This window comes from Canis aureus, chromosome 26 (assembly GCF_053574225.1).
Source record: "Canis aureus isolate CA01 chromosome 26, VMU_Caureus_v.1.0, whole genome shotgun sequence".
In the NCBI taxonomy this organism is placed as follows: Eukaryota; Metazoa; Chordata; class Mammalia; order Carnivora; family Canidae; genus Canis; species Canis aureus.
This window is the reverse complement of record NC_135636.1, coordinates 34,774,897-34,798,937: the sequence shown is the minus strand read 5'-3', so window position 1 is coordinate 34,798,937 and position 24,041 is coordinate 34,774,897. Positions and strand designations below refer to the sequence as shown.

Genomic DNA, 24,041 nt, shown 5'->3' with positions numbered 1-24,041 from the left:
GAGCCTACTTAAAAAGTCCATACTTTTTTTTTTTTAAGGTTTTATTTATTTATTTATTTATTCATTCATTCATTCATTCATTCATTCATGAAAGACAGAGAGAGAGAGGAGGGCGGGGTAGGCAGAGACACAGGCAGAGGGAGAAGCAGGCTCCATGCAGGGAGCCTGACATGGGACTCAATTCCCAGACTCCAGTATCACACCCTAGACTGAAGGCAGACGCTAAACCGCTGAGCCACCTAGAGATTCCCAAAAGTTCATACTTTTTAACCCAGGGATTTAAATGCTATCTATCCCAAGGAAACCTATGGAGAAATGTTTATCCCCACATTATAAAGTAAATAAAAACAAAACCACAATGAACATATTCAAGTGCCTGACACAGAGCAGTTGTTAAATTATGTACATCTGTGCAGCTAACAAAATTCTACAAAATGAAGTTAACAAAAATAAGCATTTAGATTTTAATGACATAGGGAAGATGTTTATGTGGTTTTTAAGGATGCTAAATGAAAAAATAGATATACTCTAGAATAGATTTATCTAGAATATCAATTCTATAAGAAAATGTACAAAGAGAAGTAAACAGTAACAGTAATTGTTTTTAAAATTTGGATTAAAAAAATAAAAAATAAAATTTGGATTATATGAAGTTCCCCCCTATATTCTTACATTCTTTTGTATTTTCCACATTTTTACAGTAAGTATAATGAAAATTTTTTTAAAAATACTTTATTTATTTATTCATGAGTGACACAGAGAGAGAGGCAGAGACACAGGCAGAGGGAGAAGCAAGCTCCACACAGGGAGCCCGATACGGGACTCGATTCCAGGACTCGATTTCTGGAACTCCAGGATCATGCCTTGGGCCAAAGGCAGGCGCTAAACCGCTGAGCCACCCAGGGATCCCCAATTTCTATAGTACTTTAAAGAGATTTATCTTTGTCTAAAGTATGTTTGAGCCCTTCAAATATCTTCTTATATGGTCAGCCACATAAGTGCAACATGATGGAAAACTGTTTTTTACCATTTTTTATGAAGACTTTTTTGAGCTTTTTTATTTCTAAAAATTGAGATACCACTGACATATAGCAAAATGTACAGATTTTAAATGTATAGTCCAGTAAGTTTTGATGAATGTTTATACCTGCATAAATACCACCCCAATCAATGTGTAGATCCTTTTTGTCACTACTGCTGCCTTGTCAGTCTTCATCATCCAGAGGGAATCTGTATTCTGATCTTTACCACCGTAGGTTAATTTCATTTTTTCTAGAACTGCATATAAATAGAATGATATCATATATTCTTTATGTAGAGCTTCTTTTGCTTAACATGATTTTGAGATTTCATCCATATAGTGCAATGGATTCTTTCTTTTTTGTTGCTGGGTGGTATTGTATTGTGTGAATACCACAATTTGTTTATCCATGCTCGTGTTTACAGATGTGTAGGATGTGTCCAGGTTTGGGCTATCTTAGAATCAGGGGTGGCTTTGTAGCTGTGTTATAAGCCCAAGCATGCCACCCTGCTTCTCTTTTCCTGTCTAGCATGCTTGCAGATGAGGCATTTGCCCTGCAGTCAAGGGCTTGTTTCTAGGAGCTTGTAACTAAGACCACCACAGAGAGGGCACAGAGCAAAACTAAAGCGGCCAGACAAGTCCAACGCAGATGCCTCAGGAGTTCAGCTCCTGGGCACAGAATGGCAGGCCTGTAGATGAACTGAAAGCTCCTTTTACAGGGCGGGAGACAAAGCTAAGCAGTGAAAGAGCTCAGGGTATCCAATCAGGGACAGAGAAAGCCCCTACTACTTGGAGACCAAATCACAGCAGCTGTTTGAGGTTACTCAGAATGCTGAGCATTGATCACACCGAGAGTGGGGCGGGGTGCTTCCTCACCCCAGCTGGCCCAGCAGCAAGTATTACCCGAGTGCCCATCTGGGCTCCCTTCTGCTGGGGCTTCTGGGGTAAGGAGCTCCAGCAGGACTTGAAGCACTTGCTCTGCAGCCTCCGACTGCTCTTCCAATATGAGCTGTGTAAAAAACCCACGACCTCTTGGAGGTACGTGATCTGATAACTAGAAGAAAAACCTCCTCCCTAGGCTCAAGTGACTATCATACATGCAGGTATTCAGTCCATTGCCCAAGAACAGGAATTATGAGTTCTAGGTTTAAGAGGTCCAGGATATGTATTCCTGGGACAGAATAGGGCACAGCACCCCCTCCTCTAATCTCCTTGCTTGTGGAGTTCATTTCCCTCTGTGCTATCACCAACCAAGGGGGAATATGGCCTTTATCTCATTTCCTTGGGCAAATGCCCCTTTATTACTACATCTGTCTCTTGAATCTTAACACCCAGTTCAGGTTAACTGAGTGTAAATAGAGCTGAGGAAATGTGGAGGGAGAAGTACTGCTATTCAGTTAGCTTGTTGAAAACACTCTTAGAGGATGGGATATTGTGGGGGCCCTCATTAGGCAGTGGCAGGACCATGGGAGAGGTGCCCTCCACCTGCCATGCTGTAGAAGAATTTATGGCAAAACTCTTGCCATGAAAGGTGTGTAGATCACGGATGTTATACTGACCAGCTTTGCTGGTAACTGTGCTAAAAGAGCCATCTGACGCTTGGTAGCAGGCCCAGCCAGCAAGGAGTCCACTCCCTGTACACCCTAGGCCAGCTCTCCCCCCTCCCTGGACTGTTGTCTATCTGTTCCCTCGTTGTGTCAGGTACTTACCTGATTATCTTCTGCCCCTCATTTCTTGTTAGGTCTGGTTTTTTTCCTTGTCTCCGTTTTCCTTGCTCTCTTCAACTTAAACTTTCTGGTTAAAAAACAAAACAGATATCAGACTTTCTAACTTTGCATTAACTGACATTCCCTGCCAAGGCACCGCCTCTGAGCACCTGCCAGAAGATTTTTTTTTTTTTTTTTTTTTTTGCCTTTGGTTTCATTATAGATGACAAAACATGGAGTTAGGTGTCTTTTCCCCAGGATTTGGTTGCTAGTTGTCTATTTCAAAACCAGACAGTATTTTCTGATTGAAGTTATTTATAAGCAGTTTGATTCTTAAAACTCTTTTTGATGTTACTGGAATCACTATGGACCATGAGTCCCGTGTGACCCATATGTTGAGAAGAGGTGTAAATGGAAGCTTTGAAAAGTTGGCACCAAACATGGAAACTGAAGCGACCACTGCCCATCAGACTAATAATCTACTGGTCTTAAGATGACTTTTACTTGTGGGGGATATATAATTTCCTTGAAAATTTCCTTTTTCTTAGAAAAAGCCAGAGTAATTTTTCCTGGGTTATTAGGTTATCTGCAATTATAATTTTGATACAAGAACAAAGAACAGGGATGCCTGGGTGGCTCAGTCGTTTAAGTGTCTGCCTTTGGCTCAGGTCATGATTTGGGATCCTGGGATCAAGTCCCCACATTGGGCTCCTTGCTCAGCAAGGAGTCTGCTTCTCCCTCTACCTCTACCTCTCCCTACCCCTGGCTTGTACTCTCTCTCTCTCTCTCTCTCAAATAAATACAATCTTAAAAAAAAAAAAAAAAAAGAGCAAAGAACAGATTGTGCCCAGACCAAGTTACATTTATAACTTCAAACAATTATATTCTCATGGACTTTAGCAAAAAAAAATCTTAGAGAAAAGACTTTTGGAAAGTCTTTCTCCCCTCCCTACCAGTCTTTAGGCTCTAAATAACCAAGTATGTTTGAACACATTCTTTGGCAAAGTAGTTAATATTTCATAATCAATTTATGGGGGATTTGAACTATGTGGAAGAAAGTTCATGATACCATTCTGTGAAGTATATTAATGTATTTTTAAAAAAGATTTTATTAAAAAAAAAGATTTTATTTATTTGAAAGAAAGAGCAAGAGTAGGAGCAGAGGGGAGGAGCAGAGGGAGACGGAGATGCAGACACCCTTCTGAGCAGGGAGCCTGATGTGGGGCTCCATTCCAGGACCCTGGGATCATGACCCAAGCCAAAGGTAGATGCTCAACCAACTGAGCCACCCAGGCACCCCTAAACAACTTATTCTTATCAGCGAACATACAAGGTTCCTGTGTATAAATTTCTCTACTAGGAACTAAAGATGATGAAAATTAATTTTAAATGAGGGAAGTGAAAATCATTGAGTTCTGGCCTTTTCTGTAGGCAAAAGCAAACAATAAGACCCTGAATAGTTGATACTGTGTCTCTGGAATATGAATATTTGGGCTCTCCATGGCAAGTGTAAACTTCATATTTGTGACTTACTCCAGAGTGTTAGTAGATTACCATAGAGATACAGACAACTAAAGGAACTTACTGCATTACCTTATCAAGCATATTTTAAGATAAGTTAAAATTACATCATAGAATGGAAAGATATCCCATGTTCATGGATTGGAAGACTTGATATTATAAAGACGGCAGTACTACCCAAAGTGATCTATAGATTCAGTGCAATCTCTACCAAAATCCTGGCAGCCTTTTTTGCGGAGATGGAAAAGTTGATCCTAAAATTCATATGGAATTGCAAGGGGCTCTGACTAATCAAAAAATTCTTGTAAAAAAAGGATGACATTGGAAGAATCATACTTTTCAATTTTAAAAATCTACAATAATCAAAACAATGTGGTACTGGCATAAGGATAGACATAGAGATCAATGGAATGGAACTGAGAGTCCAGAAATAAACCCATCATCTATATTCAATTGAGTTTTGATGAGGGTACCAAGACTATTCAGTGGGGGAAAGAACAATCTCTTCAACAGTAGTGCTGGGACACCTAGATACTGACATGCTAAATAATAAAGTTGGATCTCAACCTTACACCATATACTAGAAGTAATTCAAAATGGATCAAAGACCTAATTGTAACAGCCAAAACTCTTAGAAGAAAACATAAGGGTAAATCTTCATGACCTTGGATTTGGTAATGGATTCTTAGAAATGACACCAAAAGCACAAGCAGCAAAAGAAAAAAAAATAGCTAAATTGGATTGCATCAAAATTTAAAACTTTTGTGAATTAAAGGACACTATTAAGAAAGTGGCAAGAAAATCTAGAGAATTGGAGAGAACATTTGCAAGTACTAGGGCCCTAGTATTTATAATATATTAAAAACTCATAACTCAACAACAGAAAGACAATCCAACTAAAGTATGGGCAAAGACTTGATTGGATAGTTCTCCAAAGAAAATATAAAAATGGCCAACACACCTCTGAAAAGATGTTCAACATCACTGGTCATTAGGGAAATGCAAATAAAAAAACGACAGTGAGGTACCACTTCATGCCTACAAGGATGGCTGTGATTAAAACAAACAAAAGAAATGTTGGTAAGGATGTGTAAAAATTGGAACCCTTATGCTTTGTTGGTGAGAATGTAAAATGGTGTAGCCACTGTGAAAAACAGTTTGGCAATTCCTCAAAAAGTTAAATATAGAATTACCATATTACCCAGCAGTTCTGCTTCTAGATATATACCCTAGGTAATTGAAGATATATATTCAAACAAATACTTGTACACAAATACTCATAGTAGCACTAATCACAGTAAGTAAAGGGTGAAAACACCCCAAATGTCCATCAGTGGAGGAATGAACAAAATGTGAAATATTCATACAATGGGATATTTTTCAGTCTTAAAAGAAGAATGAAGTACTGATAGATGTTATAATGTAGAAGATCCTCAAGACTTCATGCTAAGTAAATGAGGCAGACATAAAAGATCACCCATTGTGTGATTTACATTTGTATCAAATACCCAGAATAGGCAAATCCATAGGGACATAAAGCATATTGGTGGTTGCCAGGGGCTGGAGCAGGGGGATGGCAGTGACTACTTAATGAGTACAAGTTTTCATTGTGGTCTGACTGAAATATTTTGGAACTAGGTACAGGTGATGGTTGCAGAATACAGTAAATATACGAAATGCCAGTGAATTGCACACTTTAAAATGGTTGAGTTTATGTTATGTGAGTTTTTCAAAATTACATCATATAGCTTTTATGATCTCAGAAATAACTCTGGCTTTGCTGTCATAGTTACCTTGTGACTGTTGGAACCCATGTGTTTGCAGGATTTGTACACTGGGAAAGTTCTTTCCAGCTGTGGGCAGGAAAACTAGAAGACAGATGATCCCAAGTGGGTTTCCTTCTAAAATAACAATTAAGAAATATAGTTTTGCTTTTTCATTTTTACCTGTAGAAACTGGTAAAACTCCTAGAATGGGCCCTGGGTTGTTTTAAAATGTGGTATGGACTAATGTTGGCTAGTTTCTTCACTTAGCTTGAAAAACTATGTTTAACTTTATATTATTTGGATATGGAACAGCTTTTGATTTTATGAAAATTAAGAGTAATTTTAAAAGAGGAGCACCTGGGTGGCTCAGTCAATTAAGTGTCTGCCTTTGGCTTGGGTCATTATCCTGGGGTCCTGGGATGGAGCCTGCATCCATCCTCCATTGGCTCCCTGCTCAGCGGGGTGTCTGCTTCTCCCTCTCCCTGTAGTCCACCCCCTGCTCCTGCTCCCATGTACACTTTCTCTGTCTCTCTCAAATAAAAAAAATCTTAAAGAATCTAAGCTATATATGTGTAATTGCAATAAGACTTTTCTAATGGTTTGCTGTGCTGCACTGCTAGAGATTTTTGTGACAATTTCTAAAATCATCAACCATCACATATACTTTTTATTGTCAGTGAATTTGGTATCAGGTATAAGAAAGGTCTGTTTTCAGATCAATCGAACAGATTGTGCAAAAACTAAAAATCTTAGTTTCTTATTTTTATCTTTATAACTTTTTTGTTTTTTAAAGGAAAGACTTTAGGTTAGATTCTGGCAAAATACCTGTCATTGAGAAGAGCTTCTCAGAAAGGTAGAAGTTCTTTGCCAATGATCATAAAGCTTTTCTTTATGATGAATTGTTGCTTCTGTTCTATAATTCTACTTCTGCCCCTGTGTTATTTGTAGGCTTGTTTCTCCAGCAAATGTATTTATGCTAATTATCTTGCACACCCCCACCTGACTCAAAATATGCCATCTAGGCTGAGAGGTTGTAGACATGAAGCAAACAAAGCTAACTGGTTTGAAGGATTGAACCTACAGTTTTTGACATCATTAGCATCATGTTCCACTCAATTGAACTAGAGTGTGAAAGAGCAAATGCCTTGCTTAAACAAAGGTTTTGCAATTTCAAAGTTAGAAGGGATCTGGTAAGCATTGCAAAGTATCTAGAATAAATATAATAAACTGAAGTTGTGGGTAAAATATTTGGCTTCTAATAATTATTGCTTCTGATTTCCACAAAATTAGGAAGATCTACTTCTTGTTATGTTCACTGTATAATGTTTTAAGAGATCAGTTTTTAAGTTGTGGAGAATTCAAAGTTAAATTTTTCAATAAGTTATTAGGAAAATTTTCCCACAAGAGCAAATTTAACTGGACATGGTGGTACTCTACCATGACAGCTATCAAGGTATACAGAGGAGGCCACCATTTACATGGGTTTCTGTTTGTCGAGGGACCCTGCCTTTGATTTTCCTTACTTAACCTTTCTGTGCCTTAGTTTCCTCACCTAAGCAATTAGAATGATAGAATCTACTGCATATGGGTGTTATCAAGATTGAATTAGTTAATGTAGTTAAAGCTCTTACAACAGTGCCTGATACAGAGTAAAAGCTTGAGATATTAACATTAAAGACCTAAGAATAGGGGATCCCTGGGTGGCTCAGTGGTTTGGTGCCTGCCTTTGGCCTAGGGCGCGATCCTGGGGTCCCGGGATCGAGTCCCACTTTGGGCTCCCGGCGTGGAGCCTGCTTCTCCCTCCTCCTACGTCTCTGCCTCTCTCTCTCTCTGTGTCTCTCATGAATAAATAAATCTAAAAAAAAAAAAAAAAAAAAAAAACCTCTGATTTCAGCTCAGGGCATGATCCTGGAGTTCAGGGATCGAGTCCCACATTGGGCTTTTTGAGGGGAGCCTGCTTCTCCCTCTGCCTATGTCTCTGCCTCTCTCTCTGTGTGTCTCTCACAGATAAAATCTTTAAAAAAATAAAAAAATACATGAAGGCTTAAGAATAATGGTGAAGGGTGAGGAGGAACTACTTTGGTGAGGGTTTTTTTTTAAGGGCAGCCTTGTTTACATTCACAGATACTTAGTTTTGACCCTCTCCTGTGTGCCAAAGCACTGTTCTACCCAAGGTTCTGAGAGCCTCTACTATACTCACTGTAGGGCCACTTTACTGCTAATGGGCATCTTGACCAAAGAGAATGCTTTGGGAAAGAAAGGGAGGGAGGGAGGGAAGGAGGGGGGAGGGAGGGAGGGAGGAAGAAAAGAAAGAACTCAAAGCAGTGGTTTTTCAACTGTTTCCTGAGAAATTGTAAGATTGCATGAAGTGTCTCTAGTGGTTTGTTGCAAACACATAGTTACTGTCTCATGCATGCATTTGCTGAGAATTACTGTGTGCCCATCATTGGCACTGGGCAGAGTGGGACTACATCGGGGGAAGGGTCAGAGACAAAGATGATGATAATGTGGTTCCTTGGCCTGGATCTCACAGTCCAGACCTTTTTTTGTACCAGTAGAATCCATGCCAGGAAGGCCCCAGGGCTTTGAATGGAAGAGCATCAGAAAACAGCACATTCTTAATGGTGTGCATTCTTGGAGTTGTAAGGCCACACGTCAGCTAATTTGCTCATCTCTGTTAAGCCATCTCAAACTTAGCTGGAAGATGGACAGGGAAACTCATTGGTGGAAAGAGTGTTAAAATGACTGATTTTATGAATTATCTAAAATTACAGATTTTATGAATCATCTTGTTCTGATCTGTTATCAGAGAGAATTGAGTTTGCCTTATTTCTATTTATATTTTTTCAGTTTCTACTAGCATTTTTATAGTTTCAAATTGCTAGTTTGTGTTTGTACAACCTCTTTATACTCTCCTTCCTCTCTGCCTCCAGCCTTGGTTTTTCTGTTTGTGTATAGTTGTGGTGAAAATAAATTAGGAAAGGAGATTGATGAGCTTGGATAAGTCTACTTCCTAGAAGGTACTCTATCTCTTCTCACGAAGTGACAGTGTGCTGCTTCTTTTGCAGGGTGTGAACTGCAGCTGCAGAAGCAACAGGTGAACCTTTCAAGATGCATACAGGGCTGCAAGAAATGAGGGGAGAGGCTGGAGAGACCAATGAAGGGTCAAAGAAACTTGTTTCCTGGGTAAATAGTATGCTTCTGAATTCTAACAAGTTTCTTGCCATATCAGTTACTTTGTAACACCTAAGTCTTCAGAGGTATATTTAGTCTTTGCATTGTTGTTAAATATTCTTTATTTTCTCATCCTTTTGTTTTATTGCTTAGCTCTTTGATAAAATGATTCTCCTTTTCTTTATTAATCTAAAATTCTGCATTGAATATACAGGTTAGGTGATTTCTTAGATCACTTGATAAGAATGTTGACTGACTGTTGGGTATTACTAAAGTTGAGCTGTGTATTGTGTCTCTGTGATTTGCAGGTGTAGTTTGAGTGCAAGACTTAAACTTCTGTTTTATGAAATGAATGACTTGAAAAACTAGAACACTAGTCTGAATTCCAGTTATTCGAGCCGTGTGCTCAGGCTGCCCTCTGGAATAGGAAACATTTTTCAAAGCTAAATATAATATCAAAGACAAAGCAGACTGGCAAATAATCAATGTAAATAGATCTAGCCTTCACTGCTGAAGTAGATGTGCCCTGCTTAAGGTTTTTTGGGGTCATTTATTTATTGAGTTGTGAACTCAGTTTATTCTGTTATTAAGCCTCTTGATTTGTGCTTAGATTTTGGGGGTTTGTTGTTGCTGTTGTTAAAGCTTTTTAAATAAAGGAAATGTATTGCATTATTTTTCATTATAAAGTTAAGAACTTTTCTTTAATGTGCCGGGTAGAAAGTTTTGGAAAGAAAGGGAGAGGAAATGGAGTCAGAGTCATTGATGGTATATAATGCTGGAAGTTCTGTGCACATCATCCTGACTTAGACAACTCCATGGCAACATCACTCCTCCACAAGCCTCGAGCCACACAGTCCATGGGAATGTTTCTAACTATTATAGCTTCTGGAACTTCCTGGCTTATAGTGGGTTGCTGCAGGGCTACTATTAGATACATGATACCTTCCAGCATGCTCATTCTTTGAGTTGTAGGCTAAGTAAAAACTGTTTAGTAGCCATTTATGTGAATCCTCTAAATTGGAAATGGCATGAGACCAGCTTATTTATACACATTTTCTACTGCTCACCTTCACACCAGCTGTTCTAGTCACACTGATCTCCTCGCTCTCTCAGTCAATCCAGAAATGCTCTTGACTCAAATCTTTTCTTTTCAGGGGGCCGCTTGGATGGCTCAGTCAGTTAAGTGTCTATTGATCTTGCTCAGGTCATGATCTCAGGGTTGTGGGTTTGGGTCCCAAGTTGGGCTCTGTGTGGAGTCGGCTTGAGATTCTCTCCCTCTTCCACTGCCCTTCCCTGATGCTTGCACTTGCTCTCTCTCAAATAAGTAAAATTTTAAAAAAGAAACTTTCCTCTCAGCCACGTGGCTCCTGTCCTCTTTCTCCTTCAGGTTTCTGCTGGGGGGTGAGAGGGACGATGAAGTTAATAGGGCAAAGCCAAATTGGAATCACCAGGAACTCTGTTGTGTCAGCCTCTGCTCTTACTACCTGGCAACACTGAGACATCCTGCCTCACTCCAGCGGAGCTCATTTGTCCCACTCCATTCCTACCTATCAAGTACCATGTTTTATTTATTCTACATATTGTGTTCTTGTTAAACTTTAAGATCTTTATTTTTTTTAAGATTTTATTTATTTATTCATGAGACTACACAGAGAGGAGAGAGAGAGACAGAGAGGCAGAGACAAAGGCAGAGGGAGAAGCAGGCTCCATGCAGGGAGCCTGTGGGACTCGATCCCAGGTCCCCAGGATCACGCCCTGGGCTGAAGGCAGCACTAAACCACTGAGCCACCGGGGCTACCCCTTTAAGATCTTTTAAAATTGATCTTTCACTTTTAAAGGCACACGCCATTTGATTCAGCAATTGTATTTCTAGGAATGTATTCACATCTGACCTCATACACGTATGCAGGTGTTCCACCTCAGCCTCTGTTGAACCCTGCTGTGTGCTTCCTATCTTCCACAGCACTCGCACAGAGACTACCTCTGTCTTGCTGCCATTATGTTATTGTGGCCACAGGTCACATCTCCCTCCAATAACTTGGGCAGCTGCCTGCTTCTTTGCCTAAATTGCAGTGTACTGGAGACATTTGCACAATAGCTGATTTATCTCCCTTCAGGATTCTGCTTTTGAACTCCCATTCCTTTACATCAGTCTTTCTCTTCCCATTTGCGAATGTCTCAAACAGTTATACTTTTTGCTTTGGGTGTTTTTTTTTTCATATTTAGACAAGTAAACATATAAGGTGGTATCTCTTCTAGGCTGCACACTAGAATCACCTCAGAAGCTTAATGAAATACTAATGTCTGGTCACACCCCCAGGGATTGTGAAACAGTTTGTCTGGGTTGAGGCATAAGCATCAGCATTTTATTTGTTTTTTATTTTTAATATATTTTTTTAATTCCAGTATAATTAACATACTATATTAGTTTCAGGTGTGTGAATAAGTGATTCAATAATTCTATAGTTACTCAGTGCTCATCCCTATCACCTATTTCACCCATCCCCCTCACCCACCTCCCCTCTGGTAACCATCTGTGTGTTCTTTACAGTTAAGAGTCTCTTTATGTTTGTCTCTCTTTTTCTTTGTCCATTTGTTTTGTTTCTTAAATTGCATATATGAGTGAAATCATATGGTGTTGGTCTTTCTCTAGCTTATTTCACTTAGCATTATACCCTCTACATCTAAATTGTTGCGCATGGCACCCCTAGAATTTTACATTAAAAAAATTTTTTTTTTTATTTATGATAGTCACAGAGAGAGAGAGAGAGAGAGAGAGAGAGAGGCAGAGAGGCAGAGACATAGGCAGAGGGAGAAGCAGGCTCCATGCACCGGGAGCCCGATGTGGGATTCGATCCCGGGTCTCCAGGATCGCGCCCTGGGCCAAAGGCAGGCGCCAAACCGCTGCGCCACCCAGGGATCCCGAATTTTATATTTTTAATAGAAAATCCATTTATTGGGTTGCCTGGGTGGCTCAGTGGTTGAACATTTGCCTTCAGCTCAGGTCATGATCCTGGGTCCAGGGATTGAGTCCCACTTCAGGCTCCTTATGGGGAGCCTGCTTCTTCCTCTGCCTGTGTCTCTGCCTCTCTCTGTCTCTCTCATGAATAAATAAATAAAATCTTTATTAAAAAAAAGAAAATCCATTTATTTTTTTTTAAGATTTTATGTATTTAAAAGAGAAACAGTGAGCAGTGGGGAGGGGCAGAGAGAAAAGGAGAAACAGACTCCTCACTGAACAGGGAGCTTGGGGATGCCTGGGATGCCTGGGTGGCTCAGCTGTTGAATGCCTGCTTTCGGCCCAGGGTGTGATCCTGGAGTTCCCGGATCGAGTCCCACATCAGGCTCCCTGCATGGAGCCTGCTTCTCTCTCTGCCAATGTTTCTGCCTCTCTCTCTGTGTGTGTCTCATGAATAAATAAATAAAATCTTAAAAAAAAAATGAACAGGGAGCCTGATGTGGGGCTTGATCCAAGATACCTGGGATCATGACCTGAGCCAAAGGCAGACGTTTAATCAACTGAGCCACCCAGGCGCTCCTCTAAATTTAATAAACATAAGCCACTCCCCTACAATTTTATTGCCTTTCTTTATGTCCAGTTGTTGTAACTTCATGCATTTTTCTTTAATTAAATTTACCATAGTATCACTTTTAGTCTCTTTACAGAAAGTTTTAGTAGAAATATAAAACCTTTAAAGTAAAAAAGGCAGTGAAAAATCAGTTTCCTATTCCTGTTCCACAGGCAGGCAGTTCCCTCTCCAAGTCAGCAACTCCTGTCCATTTCTTAAGGTTCCTTCTAAAGTATTTTGATTTTTGCTTTCAAAATAACTACTTCCTTCCTTAAAAAAAAAGTTTCTCCGGGTTTTTTGTTGTTTGCTTCTCAATGTTATTAGTTGTGCACTTAGTTTTTATTTTTGTTTCTTGACAATACTCAAAGCAATGTTTGTCTTCTGTTCATTGTCCATAGATACCTTACATGATGATTTTGTTATATTTTCTAACTTCATTATTGTCATTTCAGAACTTACCTCTTTCAAGCAGAATATTGTTGGATTTTGTCTTCTGTTCAACCAATCTTGAAGTTGCTATGACTTAACGTCTAAATTTATCCTCTTCGATTCATGGCTGCTATTGCATTTGTTATGTTTTCTATATATAATTTATTTCTTGATTTTTATATTTCTTTGTTGTCTCTGTTCTGTCTTCTGTTTTGGGGAAATTTTTTCTTCTTTCCTTTTAACTTTTAAATGAATTTTAAAGGTGAATAGTCTTTTGAGCTTTCTTATTGCCAGAAATAACATTTGTTTCTATATTTATTTACTATCATCAAAGCAAAAGCAGGAACTTTCCTTTTCTTCCATATAAGGAAACTCAGTTTCTCCCTGTCTTGGCATCCCCCTCTCCCTATTCCTTATCTCCCCCTCCTTATTTTTTCCTTTCACATTTTACATTTGTTCTGTGAGGTAGACTCCTTTTTCTGGGCTTCAGCCTGGTACTCATAAGTATTTTGCTATTCCTGATGCAGTGAGTTATGACCACTGCAGTGTCACTCTGAGCTGGATAGACGCTGAGGTAGGTGCAGGAGGTACAAAGATAAAGGCAGTTCTGACCTTGCCTTCAAGGTTCCCTTTCTGGTTGAGGAGGTGACACACATGCGGACTAACTTGATGGCAGAAGACATAATATGTCCGGTATCTTGGAGACACAGAGGGAGGGAGGGCGGGATGGACATTTGGAGAGTCAGCAAAGGCATTCTGGGAGCGGCTGCTGCTATACCAGGAGACCTTTGTGAGATGGAGGATAAAACACAAGGGCCATGACCTGAGGGTGCTCAGGTTTGCCGCCCGAGTTCATCAGAGCCTGGCTGGAGAGGACACCAAGCAAGGGGATTTGGTTCTACATTGTGAAGCACCTTGAGTGCCTGGCCATCGAGCTTCCATTTGGATGCTGTGGGCCACCTTGTAGAGGCTTTAAAGCAAAGGAATACTGTGCTCAAGTTTGTTTTTAGGAAGATAAGTCTAGCTACGGTGTGAAGCACAGCCTGCAGGAAGTCAGTCCAGCGGCTCTGGCAGTGATTTGGGTGAGAGGTGGTGGGAACTTGAACAAGGCAGCAGCAGTGGCAATGGAGAAGAGAACATGAGGTGTTTGGAAGCAGTACCTAAAAACGCTAGTATCTGACTCAGGTGAGATTGGGAATGAGAGGATGACTGGGAGAGGTTTGTTGATCTGTTTTAGGGAGGGTGATAGCAGACAGTGGAAATATCAGCCAACTTATGGAGTGGGGTATATGGTGCAGAGACTCATTGGAGAGAGACAAAGATTTTATTTTAGGATTTGTTGATTTTTAAGAACCCTAGAAGAGATCTAGGGAAACATATCTAGGGGCAGCTGGAAACATGGGTCAGAAAGTCAGGGGTGTGGTGTGAGGGCTGGAGATAAAGGGTAGGACACGCTTGCTCCAAGGTTGTCAGAGTCATGAGAATAGACATAAACTCACAGGTAGAACATGTAGACAGAAAATGAAAGGGCTTAGGATGGTCTCTGGGCAAAGACTGGTTCTTTATGTGCAGGAAATTGAGATGTACTAAGTACGTATGTCCATGAGACATACTGTAGTATTTGTCTCACACAGGGTGGTGAGAACTTTTTCAGACAGAGTATTTTATCTTCTCCATAGCCCGTGTTTGGAAATTATTACCACTCTACTTTGTGGGCCAGAAAACTAAGACTCCAAGGCATCGCTAAGCCAGTAAGTGGGATTGTTGTAATGAGGAGTAAATGAACTACAACCTGAAGTGCTCAGAATGAACAGTGTCCACTGCATGTTGTGTGCTCTACTCTTGTTAGCAGCTCTTGTTATTTTTGCTGCTGCTGTTGTCCTGGGGGAAGATAGAAGCGATGAGGGCAGCCCGGGTGGCTCAGCGGTTTAGCACCACCTTCAGCCCAGGGTGTGATCCTGGGATCCCAGGATCGAGTCCCACGTCAGGCTCCCTGCACGGAGCCTGCTTCTCCCTCTGCCTGTGTCTCTGCCTCTGTCTCTCTCTTCTTCTCTCTCTCTCTCATAAATTAATAAATAAAATCTTAAAAAAAAAAAGAGAGAGATGATGTTTTCCTGATTGCCATTTGGACCACAAAAATAAGTGATAAATTTATAGACTATTGAAACCTTAATTGAAAAACTAAAAACAGGTAAGTCCTGGGGGCCAGATAGCATTCCCCCAAGTTCCTAAGGAATTCAGCAATGAACAACTTTAACCTTGGTCCAGATGTGGCATCTGGAGTTGCAGATGTCCACTGTGTGGCCTCACCCTCCCCATGGCAGTGTTGGATTGCTTTCTCTCAAATACAGGCTTATAAAATTTTTATTTCTACCTTACTGAATAGTTCTTCCAAAAAAAATTGTTATTCAATTTTGCTTACCCATCTGCAAATAAAAGATGCTGGCCAGCCAGCACACAAAAGTGACTTGCCTGAAGTCCATTGTAGGGTTAGGATTTCAGCCTAGGGATTTCAGCCCTATGGTATCTGACTTCAGTGGTATTAAAAGAGGAGAAAAGGTTTACTGGAATGTATATATATCAAACTATAATGCTATCTTAGTTCAGAGTGCTGTTAACAAAATACCACAGACTCAGTGGCTTATAAACAACAGGAATTTATTCCTCAGTTCTTGTGGGCAGAAGTTGAGATAAGGTACCAGCATGGTCAGGTTCTGGTGGGAGCCCTCTTTTGGGTTGCAGGTGGCCTTTTTCTTAAAAAGTATCCTCATGTGTGGGGGGGTGGGGAGAGTGAGAGAGGTCAGAGGTCCCATCTGTGAAGGTACTAATCCCACTTAGGAGAGCTCCACTATCATAACCTAATCACCTCCTAATGCCCTGCTTTCTAAGACTGTTACATTGGGAGTTAAAATTTCATCATGAATTTTGGGGTGGACACAAACATTTAGTCCCTAATAAGTACCAATCTCTAAAAGTATGGTTATGAGCTCTCCATAATGATTTTTTTACAATAATATTTTTATGAACAGGAGTAATTAAGTGTTTGCAGGACAGAAATAATATGAAATCATATCAACTAATCTCTTAGAGTTTTTAAGGAAAGTGAGCAGACTTGTGAATGAGGGAGATAGTCCCTTAAGAAAGAATTTTCAGGGCATCTGGGTAGCTCAGTCCATTAAGTGTCTGCCTTCAGCTCAAGTCATGATCCCAGGGTCCTGGGACCAAACCCGCATCAGGCTCTCTGCTCAATGGGGAGCCTGCTTTCCCTCTTCCTCTGCAGCTCCTGCTGCTTGTGCTCTCTTGCTCCCTTGCTCTCTGTCAAATAAATAAATAAAATTATTTTTAAAAAGACAATTTGATTCATCTAAAATAAACTCTCACATGTTTATTAACTATAAAGGAAAGAAAAGATAGTAACTTTGTAGCAGAGAAACCAGGTTAACCAAATGATCACGGTCAACAATCACTGGTAATAAGAGCTATTGACATCATGAACTCTATGATATGCACTGAGGAGAGCACAACATCATTTCTGTTGTATTTTTGTCAAAAATGCATAACCTCAGGGGGAGGTGGTGAAATAGGTGAGAAGAATTAAGCAGTGCACTTGTCATGATGAACACAGGGTGATGTATGGAAGTGTTGAATTACTGTGTTGTACACCTGAAGCTAATATAATACTGTGTTAACTAACTGGAATTAAAAACTTAAGAAAATGTGTAACCTCAGTGTAATCATGAGAAAACATGAGGCAAATGCAAATTAAGGGACATTCAACAAAATAACTGATATTCTTTTTTTTTTTTAAGATTTTATTTGGGATCCTTGGGTGGCTCAGCAGTTTAGTGCCTGCCTTTGGCCCAGGGTGTGATACTGGAGTCCTGGGATCAAGTCCCACATCAGGCTCCCTACATGGAGCCTGCTTCTCCCTCTGCCTGTTTCTGCCTCTCTCTCGCTCTCTTGCTCTCTTTCTTTCTCTGTCTCTCATGAATAAATAAAAGCTTTTTAAAAAATATTTAATTGGGGGGGAAAGCATGTGCCCCAGTGCTCACTTGCTCACAAGTGGGGGGAGGGGCAGAGGGAGAGGGAGAAGCAGGCTCCCCACTGGGCTCAGAGCCAGACACAGGAGGGCTCGATCCCAGGACCCTGGGATCATGACCTGAGCCAAAGTCAGATGCCCAACAGAGTCACTCAGGCGCCCCTAAAATAACTGACAAATATCCTTAAGTATCAAAGACTCAAATGACAAGGAAAGATCAAGGTTCTGTCACAGGCTGCAGTAGACTAAGAAATGACTACATACACTAGGGATTCTGGATAGGATCCTAGAGCAGGAAAAGGACATTGGTAGGAAAAATACTTGTGCAATTTGAAAAAGATGTTTATAGTATTGTACCAGTGTTAATGTCCTGGTTCTGTTCAATGCACTGGGCTGATGTGAGTTCATGTCAGGGGAAGCTGAGTCAGGGATATATGGAAACTCTACTATTCTTGCAACTTTTCTGTAAGTCTAAAAAATTAGCTGAAACTAAAAAAAGAAAACTTTGACAAGATTCGTTACCAAAGTTTTCTGTGTTCTCCCTCTCTCATTTTCTTTTCAGTAAAAAGCCATCATAGGTTAGAGAAACAATTTGGTCCTGGGTTAGAAACTGGCTTAAGAATAAGAAGCAAGCTTGGAGTTCAGTCCCTCTGAGTGGGAAAATGAGAATGAGCTTGCCACAGTGTTGCTTCTGTGATGTGTTTTTTGATGTGTTTTATTTTATGATGTGTTGAATTTCCCACATCCTTCTAAAGCTCTTCTGATGGGAGATTTTTCTTTTTTTTTTTTTCTTTTTTTTTTTGTTTATTTTAAATTTAGTTATTCATTTTCCTTTTTTTTTTTTATTGGTGTTCAATTTACTAACATACAGAATAACACCCAGTGCCCGTCACCCATTCACTCCCACCCCCCGCCCTCCTCCCCTTCTACCACCCCTAGTTCGTTTCCCAGAGTTAGCAGTCTTTACGTTCTGTCTCCCTTTCTGATATTTCCCACACATTTCTTCTCCCTTCCACTATTATTTATATTCCCCAAATGAATGAGAACATATAATGTTTGTCCTTCTCCGACTGACTTACTTCACTCAGCATAATACCCTCCAGTTCCATCCACGTTGAAGCAAATGGTGGGTATTTGTCATTTCTAATAGCTGAGTAATATTCCATTGTATACATAAACCACATCTTCTTTATCCATTCATCTTTCGTTGGACACCGAGGCTCCTTCCACAGTTTGGCTATCGTGGCCATTGCTGCTAGAAACATCGGGGTGCAGGTGTCCCGGCGTTTCATTGCATTTGTATCTTTGGGGTAAATCCCCAACAGTGCAATTGCTGGGTCGTAGGGCAGGTATATTTTTAACTGTTTGAGGAACCTCCACACAGTTTTCCAGAGTGGCTGCACCAGTTCACATTCCCACCAACAGTGTAAGAGGGTTGATGGGAGATTTTTCTGAAGTTTTTATGAAGCCAAGTGGGCAGAAAATTAGTGCAAGATACTGCACTTCTGGGACACCTGAGTGGCTCAGTGGTTGAGCGTCTGCTCAGGTTGTGATCCCGGGGTCCTGGGATCGAGTCCTGCATCGGGCTCCCTGCAGGGAGCCTGCTTCTCCCTCTGCCTGTGTCTGTCTCTCTCTCTCTCTCTGTGTCTCATAAATAAATGAATTTAAAAACCTTAAAAAAAAAAAAAAAGATACTGCACTTGGAAAAACAAAAATCCAAACCAGACTTAAGAGTCATGAGTCCGGGGCAGCCCGGGTGGCTCAGTGGCTTAGCGCCGCCTTCAGCCCAGTGCCTGGTCCTGGAGACCCTGGGGTCGAGTCCCATGTCAGGCTCCCTGCATGGACCCTGCTTCTCCCTCTGCCTGTGTCTCTGCATCTCCCTCTCTCTCTCTCTCTCTCTCATGAATAAATAAAAAATCTTAAAAAAAAAAGTCATGAGTCCAAGGATATCAATTAGTACTCTAGTGTTCTCTGAGGGTATCACTTCACTGTTTGTTGCTGAGGCCAAAATGGGCTTGAAAATCAGTGCCCACCCAGGTAGAGATGACCAAACCTAAGCAGCCCTCTGGAAGCATATGTAGATGAAAGTCTCTCCTTGGTCATTAAGAAGCAGGCAAACTTTAAAGCCTGGTAAGTAGAAAAATCATAACAGATAGAGGTTTTTAATGTGTTCAAATGAAGACTGTTGCAAAGAGACAGCAGACTGGGAGTCTGCATGGAGTCTAGGAGGATTTGGACTCTGCCAGGGTGCAGATTGCTCTGTCCACAGTGTGGAAGATGCTCCACTGGCCCAGGACAGACATTTCGGTTGCTGCAAAGCTAGGCTTGCTACATATGCAGGTTGAAAGCCTTCTTTAGGAGCTCTACATTTTTACCTGATTAGGGATGGCCTGATTAGGGATTCTGTTTCTCAGATGCTTCAATGTAAGGAAAGGACAGCTCTGTGTGAATGATAGGAGCAGAGGCTCCTGTAAAGCTGTGCCCACTCTAAGAATGAGGGGGAAGATCTAATGTGTCTCCATTGAGTTTGGTTCGTATTAACCAGTTCTGGGCCCACCCACTTAAGAATTTCATAATCTCAGTGAACCAAAAATACTGTGTGTGTGTGTGTGTGTGTGTGTGTGTGTGTGTGTGTGTGTGTGTATATATATATATATTTAGTTAGGAATATTGTATTTCTGAACTTAGAAAGCTGGGGACTAGGCCATTTTCAGTTAACAAGTATTTTATGAGCACCCATTGGTGTGCCAGGCATTGTGTTAGCCCCTGAGAATATAGCAATGATCAAGAGAGTCATGGTCGCTGCCTGCATGGAGCTCACAGACCAGGAGACTGCACCTCTGAGTCTGAACCAGCCCACCTACCTCCCTCACATGGCTTGGTTTACACCAGATAAAAGTTTGCCCATATATAATTCTGGAATTTAAAAACCTCCTAATGCATATTTGTTTTAATTTCATTCCAACAGTGCTTAAAAGATGTTTTCATGTATACTTCATACATTTCATTTATGTAACTTTGAAGTAATATTTCATGCCTTTAATCATAAAGCACCATTTCCCCTCTCCGGACCACTCCCATCAGATTCTGATGTTGAAGATGCTTTGGGAAGGGCTCTGATTACTTATGGCAATCAGAAATATGTTTACCAAGGCATAGTGAGCGTGTAGAGGTGTAGTGTGGCCAGCTGGCAGTGTCCAGAGGGAGCCAAGTCTTCTCTGCTGCATAGACATTTCTCCTTTCCTGAATTTAATCTCTCAGGTCAGATTCCAAGTTGAATCTCAAAGCAATGAACCAGTTAGAGTGATGCTAACTAACTTGATTCCACAGCACTGTTATTCTCTTCCCTGGCCCTCCTTCGAGAGGCTGTGGGCTTTATTGAATAGAGATTTGTCCTCATGCCTTGAGTTGGTAAAATACTAATGATTAGGAATTTTTAGTTATCCTATTTAAAAAGTACAGTGAATAAGCGATGAACAGCATTTCTTATTTATCAGAGAAATCAAGGATAAGCTATTGGTTGACAATTAATTTGGAAGGCTCACCTCTACTAACCCGGTGGAGCATATAAATGGTCATTTTTTCAAAGTACTTTTGCAGAACAAAGTCTACATTCATTAGCAGAGCTTTCCACCATCTGATCCTGATCCCTTTCCAGCCACAAATTTTCCAACCCCCTGCATAGCTTCTCTTACGCCCTAATAGGCTCTGTGTACTTCATATTATCGCATCATCAAGCTTTCTCTGTTTTTTTCTGCCTTCAAGTCTTAGATCATCCAGTTCCCACCACCACCCCTTCCCCTTAAAGATGCCTTTGGTCTTCCCCTGGCATTATTTTGAAAGAGACATACTAGATGCCCCCCCCTTTCTTTTTACAAATGAGGAGACTGAGGAACAAAAATGTTAAGAATTTTGCCCAACGGAACAAAGTGGTGGAGGTGGGATTTGAACCCAGGTAGTCAGTTAGGAGTCAAGGCTTCTAACCACTACTTGATATGCTAGAAGCCCGTGCTCTTTGCTGTGTGCTATACTGGGATGATAATAGCTAGCATTTATCAAACACTGGCTTTGTAGCAGGAATTGGGCTATGTGTTATATGTTTATTATCTTACTTAATCCACATAGGGCTTGGGGCTGAGCACCTTGTAGTAGGCAGTACTACACTGTAAGCCTAGTAAGTGTTAACAGGTATATGAACAAGTGGATGAATAACAATAGGGAGAGGGATTAGGAAGAGAACTAATGTGTGTTGAGTGCCTTCCGTTTTTTTCCCTAGAGAATGTTTTCCCAGTATTTTATTATAAAAAATTTCAAGCGTTCCACAAAGTTGAAGAATTTTACAATGAACAGCTATACACCCACCACAAGGTTTCGACCATTGACATTTTACTCTATCCTATCCCTTTATCTAGCCATCTATTCATCATATTTTTAAATGTATTCCCCCTCAGTGCTTCAGCATACCTATCACTATGTAGAGGTCATTATTTGCTTCTATTATTTTTTTCTTTTAAGGTAAGATTTTCACATTTCATTTTAGTTAAATTTTAACTGTACATTTGCTGAGTTTGACAAAGGCATACACCTGTGCAACCCAAACTCCTTTTTTTTTTTTTTTTTTTTTTTTTAAAGATTTTTGTTATTCATTCATGAGAGACCCAAAGAGAGAGAGAGGCAGAGACAGGCAGAGGGAGAAGTAGGCTCCTCACTGGGAGCCTGATGCGGGACTCCATCCCTGGACCCAGGATGACGCCCTGAGCCAAAGGCAGACACTCAACCGCTGAGCCACGCAGGTGTCCCCCCCCCCCTTTTTTTTTTAAGATTTTATTATTTTTTTAAAAGATTTTATTTGCAACTCAAACTCCTACCAAGATACTATCATTACCCAGAAAGTCATGTCATGTCCCTTCCTAGTCAGTGCCCACCCCTACTTCCTAGAGGAATATCTACTATTTTTATATTGTATATCGATATGCTTTTTTTGTTGTTGTTCCAGAAGAGTTTAAGGTGGCTCATTCAAATCCATAAATACAGCAAGAAAACATAAATGAGAACTAGGTGGAAAAAAGAAACTAAGGAATGCTAATTAGAGCTAGGAGAGCACCATGATATACCAGGCACATTTATAAGTAATGTATTGCTTAATCCTCATAAGAGGTATACATAATTATTTCCATTTTATAGATGGGGAGACACTATTTGTGTCGCTAGTAAGAGGGACACTCGGGAGGAGGTAGGGGGTGAGGTAGCTAGGTGATGAGCATTTAAGGAGGGCACATAATGTAATGAGCACTGAGTGTTATATACAAATGATGAATCACTGAACTCTACCTTTGAAACTAATAATATACTATATGTTAAATAATTGAATTAAAAAAAGTAATAGAGATACTCTTTGACGCTGAAGTCCATGCTTTTTCCACTGTAGCCTCCCGAAAGTAAGACAATAGGTAAAATAAAGCTTCTTTTAAAAGTAAATATTATCCCCAATAATATGTGCTGAAGTATTAATAAAATATAGCAATGATCAAGAGAGTCACTGTATTACCTCGACGTGTTGGTAGATGGTGAAGGTGGGGTCATTACAATAGTCCTGCAGTATTTGCAAAGAGCTTTAAGGTTAAGGTTGGCTTTGAATTATCCTGTATGGCCCTAGAGATGGGCTTCAGTGTCCCTCAGTAAGAGAAAAAGGCAGCTTTTCCAGAATTGGAGATAAAAATGGGAAGTCTTAAAATGGTCTTGTTAGTTGTCAAATAGGGCCATAAAACACTAGCAAGGAAGCAAGCAAACATCTTATATATGAACAAGTCTTGGTCAGAGCTTTCAACTTTGACTTTAATAGGGTTCATTTGTTAGTTATATTACAAAAGAGTACAGGTAATATTTGGCAAAAGTATTGTAAATATCTAATGGAGGGCCTGAAAATCATTGTATCTGCTACCGTCTACATTCTGTGTTGAATCTCCCTTATAATAATAGATAGGATGTAGAAGTAAAGGGTAAGAAAGAATTGAAGATTACTTAGAGGGTTTCTTACTTGAAATACCAGAAAAGGCATTAGGCCTTTGGTGGTAGGAAGGTAATCACAGGGCTTCTGGATAAAGTTAGGGAAAGACTTTGAAAAAAGACAGGGAGGAACCCTGGGTGGCTCAGTGGTTTAGCGCCTGCCTTTGGCCCAGGGTGCGATCCTGGAGTCCTGGGATCGAGTTCCGCATCGGGCTTCCTGCATGGAGCCTGCTTCTCCCTCTGCCTGTGTCTCTGCCTCTCTCTCTCTCTCTCTCTCTGTCTTTCATGAATAAATAAATAAAATCTTTTTAAAAAAACAAACAGGGAAATGGGGGTGTTTTATTGATAGCAACTTGGCAGTTTAAAATTGAAGAATTTCCTCCTCTGGGCTATGCTGTCATTTTCATTTGATTTTTTATAACTCCTGTATCTTTGATGAGATTTTTAAAAATTTGTTTCAGGAGAATTTGTGATTGCTTGTTGAAGCATTTTTATGATTGCTTCTTTAAAGTCATTTGTAAGCTAATTTCTATATCAGATTCATCTTGGTATTGGTGTCAGCTGATTATCTTATCTCATTCAAGTTGTGATTTTCCTGATTCTTGGCGTAGTGGGTGATTTTCAGTTCTCTTCTGAACATTTTGTCTATTATGTTAGGAGATTCTGGGTCCTATTTAATCTTTCCTTTACCGGGCAGTCACCCTATTTAGGTTTAGCACACAGGTTGGGATCTACTTTTGTGGGTTATGAGTTCCACTGACATTTCTTTTCAGAGCCTTTGTTTTTGCTATTTTGATCAACTGGGTTTAT

The 24,041-nt window shown here is 40.3% G+C and overlaps 1 protein-coding gene and 1 long non-coding RNA gene across 8 annotated transcripts in view; one reads left to right on the top strand and one right to left on the bottom strand.

The window, feature by feature from the left end:
- The window catches only part of ZHX3 (zinc fingers and homeoboxes 3), a 125,885-nt gene that overhangs the window by 51,741 nt on the left and 50,103 nt on the right, over positions 1 to 24,041 (top strand). For 3 of the 7 annotated variants that reach the window (XR_013365310.1, XR_013365309.1, XM_077873173.1), the window contains exons 1-2: positions 6,049 to 6,137; positions 9,083 to 9,200. The exons of 1 other annotated variant lie outside the window; for it this stretch is intronic. The gene's annotated coding sequence lies outside the window, so the exon portion shown is untranslated. Of the gene's footprint in view, positions 1 to 6,048; positions 6,138 to 9,082; positions 9,201 to 24,041 lie in introns of those variants that run through there. 3 more of the 7 variants (XM_077873174.1, XM_077873175.1, XM_077873176.1) reach the window with 2 other exon arrangements.
- On the bottom strand, positions 649 to 6,310 carry LOC144298359 (uncharacterized). The gene is made up of 3 exons (XR_013365313.1): positions 6,042 to 6,310; positions 2,731 to 2,815; positions 649 to 1,278 (listed from the first exon to the last, which is right to left on the bottom strand). It is a non-coding gene; the product is annotated as an uncharacterized LOC144298359 (long non-coding RNA).